This window comes from Hermetia illucens, chromosome 1 (genome assembly GCF_905115235.1).
Source record: "Hermetia illucens chromosome 1, iHerIll2.2.curated.20191125, whole genome shotgun sequence".
NCBI classification, from domain to species: domain Eukaryota; kingdom Metazoa; phylum Arthropoda; class Insecta; order Diptera; family Stratiomyidae; genus Hermetia; species Hermetia illucens.
The window spans coordinates 115,867,592-115,873,266 of record NC_051849.1 but is presented as its reverse complement, the minus strand read 5'-3'; the positions used below and the strand labels follow the sequence as shown (position 1 = coordinate 115,873,266).

At 44.2% G+C, this 5,675-nt stretch overlaps 1 pseudogene; it reads left to right on the top strand.

Annotated features, from left to right (window-relative positions):
- Window positions 1-211: 211 nt before the first annotated feature.
- On the top strand, window positions 212-2,327 carry LOC119660975 (annotated as a pseudogene).
- Window positions 2,328-5,675: the final 3,348 nt, after the last annotated feature.

Here is a 5,675-nt window from a genome sequence, read left to right as displayed (position 1 = left end):
GCAATGCGACAACGGTAAATAAATCGCATTGGCTCAACAGCTAAAATGGTTGCTATTATGTCATCAGCGTTGTATTTGCGTCCAGTTACAGTCATAAGACTATCGCGAGATCCGCATACAAAAACTAATCCGCCTGGTCCTAGGAAGCCAAGTAGTTCTGAACGAACGTAGTATTCCTCGCTTATTATTTTCCCGGAGCTCGAGTCTTTTGGATCAGGATCATCTAGAAGTGGTTGAACTTTGAACGTTGAAAAGTATGATAATCCAGTTGCTCCACTGGTTACACATATTTCTCCGACCTGATCAGTTTTACACAAAACCGGTGGACCTTCGGATCTTACAACAACCATTTGAGCAGCAGGCATCACTTGTCCGCAGTCTTGTAATAGTCAACGACGTTAAAGAGTCTTCACTATCCACTCGTACAACTCCATGTGATAAAGCTGCCTTGTTGCAGGAGCGAGGAAAAGTCAACCCTGGGGATCATGTTGCACTAATCTTCCCGCCTGGACTAGATTTGATTTGTGCATTTTATGGCTGTCAATATTTGGGTGCTATTCCAATCACTATTAGACCACCGCATCCCCAAAATCTGATTACAACCCTTCCAACTGTGCGTATGATCGTGGACGTTTCAAAGAGTGGCATCGTCCTATCGATTCAACCAATTATAAAATTGCTGAAATCACGTGAAGCGGCTGCGTCAATTGATCCGACGAGTTGGCCACATATTTTGGATATTGACGACAATCCAAAACGAAAACTGATTGCCATTGCAAATGCAACTTTAGATTCAACAGCTTATTTAGATTTTAGTGTGTGGACATGTGGACGATTGAGTGGTGTTATTATTACACACAGGTCGCTGTCAAGCTTATGTGCCAGTTTGGAATTAGCTTGTGAATTGTATCCGTCACGACATGTAGCTTTATGCTTTGATCCGGGCTAGGATTACTGTGGCTTAGGATTTGCAATGTGGACTCTATTGAGCGTCTACAGTGGGCACCATTCGATCTTGATAGCTCCGTATGAAGTTGAGGCAAATCCCAGCTTGTGGCTGTCTACGCTATCACAATATCGTGTCCGTGATACTTTCTGCTCATACGGCGTCATAGAACTATGCACAAAGGCTCTTAGCAATTCGATACAAATGCTAAAGCAACGTAATGTCGATTTGCGATGTGTCCGGACCTGTGTCGTTGTAGCTGAGGAAAGGCCACGGGTGCAATTGACACAACAATTCTGTAAATTATTCCAAGGTCTAGGATTGAACACACGATGCGTTTCTACATCGTTTGGATGCCGAGTTAATCCAGCAATTTGTGTACAACGGTGCCAGTTCGGCCGAAAGTGCTCAGGTATATGTTGATCTTCGTGCATTGAGGAATAATCGGGTAGCTCTGGTAGAATGCGGTGCTCCGAACTCGTTGTGTTTAATAGAATCAGGCAAGCTTCTGCCTGGGGTTAAGGTTATTATTGCGAATCCAGAAACGAAAGAACATTGTGGTGACTCTCATCTTGATGAGATTTGGGTCCAGTCTCCACACAATGCCAATGGATACTTTACAATTTACGGTGATGAGACCGACTATAACGACCACTTCAATGCGAAACTAGTAACATGTGCAACGACTGAAATGGTATGCTTCCTCCGTCGAACTGGAATGCTCTCAGGCCGTCTCTATTCTGGATGAGACTACACCAAGTGTTGCGAGCCGTGACAGTGATAATGAGTCTCTCCATTCGCTTAGTCAGTTACAACATAATATGTCCGCTCTGTCGATCGCGAGTGTGGGTCAAACCAACAGCGAGCAAGAATTGCATGACGCGGGTTATGTTGTGGGTGCACTGGATGAAGTGATCACGCTAAGAGGAATGAACTATCATCCAATCGACATAGAGAATTCGGTGTTGAGATATCATAAGAAGATTGCTGAGTGTGCTGTTTTCACGTGGACAAATCTACTAGTCGTTGTAGTTGAATTAGATGGCAATGAGTCCGAGGCTCTTGATTTAGTCCCGCTTGTTACAAACACTGTACTAGAGGAGCACCAACTCATAGTGGGAGTTGTTGTGGTTGTCGATCCAGGGGTCGTTCCCATCAACAGCCGTGGTGAAAAGGCAGCGAATAGCATTTACGTGATGGCTTTTTGGCCGATCAACTAGATCCAATCTATGTTGCATACAATATGCAATGGGATAACATTGGATGGTCGAAGGTCATAAGCAGGGCTAATGGAAGACATGCCGCTGCGAAGATGACCACACGTATTTACAGCCATTCGACACAAATATTTATACGAATACGAATCTATATAAATGAATAATGAATCGATTAAAATAGCAATAATAGTAAGAAGACAGTTGGCAATCATTGTGAAAAGAACCAGTTTTGTGCAGAAAGAAAATAGTTACGGACGGAAATCAGTATAATTTCTAATATCCCTGAATTATAATCGGAGTACTTTTTTGAAATTGTGTATTGAACGTTGTTAAATAAAATCCTTGTATTTAACTAACTATTTAACTCCGTCCGTAACTATTTTCTTTCTGCACAAAACTTGTTCTTTTCATAATGACTGCCAACTACTTCTTCCCTTTTTTCTTATTATTAATTTTTATTTGACGTTTCTCGCCACCTACTCTGTTCCTCACTCTTGTAGCGAGGTCTGAATTGAGTGTGTAGCGACATGGTAATGACATGACAGCACCAACATGGCAACGCCTTTCAACATGCTGATATGCTCAACAAAGTAACGTCACTATATGGATCGGCAAGGATATAAATTCGACGTCATCCGACTCTTTTAGGCACTCTTTCTCTCGACCTTCGCGGTGCTTGTTGAATAAATAGGTAGAACCTTAAAAACATACTTTTTCATGTTTCTACATTGGTGACCCCGACGACTAGAGTTAAAATAAAAAGTGCAGTGATCCTAAATTTCTATACGTTCAATCGACACCAAGCGCGAGTTTCAAAATGGCCACCGAATCCAAATCACCAGAGATGCCGAAAACATCCCTTCAGAGTGATTTCCGGCCGCCGATAGCTAATCGACCAGCAGGCGTATCCGTGGAAGCGGCACGCATACAAAAATTTCCGTCATTTTATCGACCCGACCCGGCATTTTGGTTTGAGCAGGTAGAGGCTGCGTTCCACACTAATCACATCACGTCGGACGAAACAAGATTTAAGTACGTGATACAATTTGCCGAGCCAGAAATCCTTCCGCATGTGATCTCGATAGCACGCAATCCTCCGTCCTGGTGTTAGCGATTTCTAACGAAGCAGACGTCGATAAATTGGTGAAAATGGCGGATTTAATGATCGAGATGCAACAACTGCCTTGCATTTCCACCGTTCAGAAGGCATCCACGGAAAATGATGTCTTGGAGCAAATATTGAGCCGAATTGACCGACTGGAAATCACGACACGCAACCGGTCCCGATCCAAACAAAGGAGTACCAGAAGGTAAAGATCAGGTTCACGGAATCGAGGGTTTTGCTTCTTTCATCAACGGTTTGGGAAACAAGCGCGTAATTGCCGACCGCCATGTAAGTGGCAAAATAATTCCGCGACTTCGGAAAACTAAATTCGTCGTTCCCGAATTTCGGCGGTCGAGGACGACTCCTCTCACAGTAAACCCAGCCGATTATTAGTACTCGATCGGAAAAGCGGCATGCATTTACTGCTGGATACCGGTGCTGATATTTCAGTTTTGCCTAAAGACGAAAATCAGCACACGCCAATGCAATTTCAGCTTTATGCCGCCAACAATACGCCAACAATACGCCGATCAAAACATATGGACATCGCATCATAACGCTCGACCTCGGCTTACGACGACCGTTTACCTGGAGGTTCGTTTTAGCGGATGTTCGACAACCAATAATCGGTGTCGATTTGCTGCATCATTATGGCTTATTAGTGGACCTACGCAGGAGGAAGATAATCGACGAAAAGATCAACTTATCCTGCATCGCAAAGCTCACCGACACCATACATAACTTGTGGTATGACAACACTGAAGTCTAGCGAAAGTTATCATGACATTCTGAGAGATTTTGTCGACATCACAATTCCATCTGACGGAGCGAAAGTGATGGCTATATCTACCACCATATCCTGACTTAAAGGACCGCCTGCTTTTGACCGACCCAGACGATTAACGCCCGAAAAACTGCGCGAAGCAAAGGCCGAATTTGACTACTTCTAAATCGAACGAGGAGCATCGGAAGCACTTATTGACGATATTTAATCGACTCCGTGAATACGGATTATCCATCAATGTCGATAAATGTAGCTTTGGAACATCTTCTGCCGAATATTTAGGATATTTGGTGAGCGAAAATGGCATCAAGCCCCTTCCAGGACGAGTGGAAACCGATTTTGAATTTCGGAAAACCGTCAACAATTGCCGATCTGCGACGATTTCTAGGAGCTGTTAATTTTTATAGAAAATCGTTGCAGAATGCAGCCGGAATTCAAGCACCTCTCCACGAGTATCTCATTGGTGCAAGGAAACGGGATACACGCAAAATCGAATGGAATCCACGAGCAGATGTCTCATTTGAAAAGTGCAAACAGCAAATTGCCAACGCTGCGTTACTACGACATCCCATTGAGAATGCACCATTGGCCATCAAATCAGACGCATCGCACACGGCTATGGGAGCAGTTCTCGAACAGTGGAACAACGATGTTTGGGAAACGCTCGGTTTCTTTTCGAAGAAGTTCTCCCCTACACAACGTAGGTACAGCACCACGATCGAGAACTCCAAGCAATCTACAGTGCAGTCAAGTTTTTTCGCTACATGGTCGAAGGTCGTCCTGTTATTAATCAAAACCGATCATAAGTCGATAACATTTGCTTTCCAACAGAAAGCCGACAAAGCTAGTCCACGGCAATTAAGGCAACTGGACTATATCGGCCAATTCTCGACCAATATCATATACGTCACTGGCGGGGAAAACGTTACAGCAGACGCCTTGTCCCGAATTAGTGCTGTTAGATTGCCGGTTGCCATAACCACCGAAGAATTAGCTACAGCGCAACGAAACGATGAGGAACTCCAACATCTACTGCGTTCTGAAACGACCTTGGATTTGAAAAAGTTGCGAGTTGACGACAAGGATACAATGTTGTACTGCGACGTGTCAACTTCCCAAATACGGCCGTATATCCCAATACTTCTCAGGAGGAGAATATTTGAGATTACTCACCGACTATCTCATCCAAGCGGACGCGTCACGAAGAAGCTGATTTGCCGAAAATATGTCTGGCCTAGTATGTCCAAGGACATTCTCGAGTGGGCACGAACATGTCTAGCGTGTCAACGAAGTAAGATTGGACGACACGCAAAACCAATCGCATGGCCAAATCGATATACCGGACACGAGATTCAGTCACGTACATATCGATATTGTCGGACCGCTAACGCAATCACAAGGTCACTCGTATGTATTGACTATGATCGATAGATTTACGAGATGGCCTGAAGCGGTTCCGATACGATCAATTACGGCAGAGGTTATCGCAGACGCATTCTACACCAACTGGATTTCACGATTTGGAGCACCTACTATATTAACGTCGGACCAAGGATCCCAGTTCGAATCCTTGATCTTCCAGTCGCTGACGCACTTAGTGGGTTGCAAAAAGGATTCGAACCA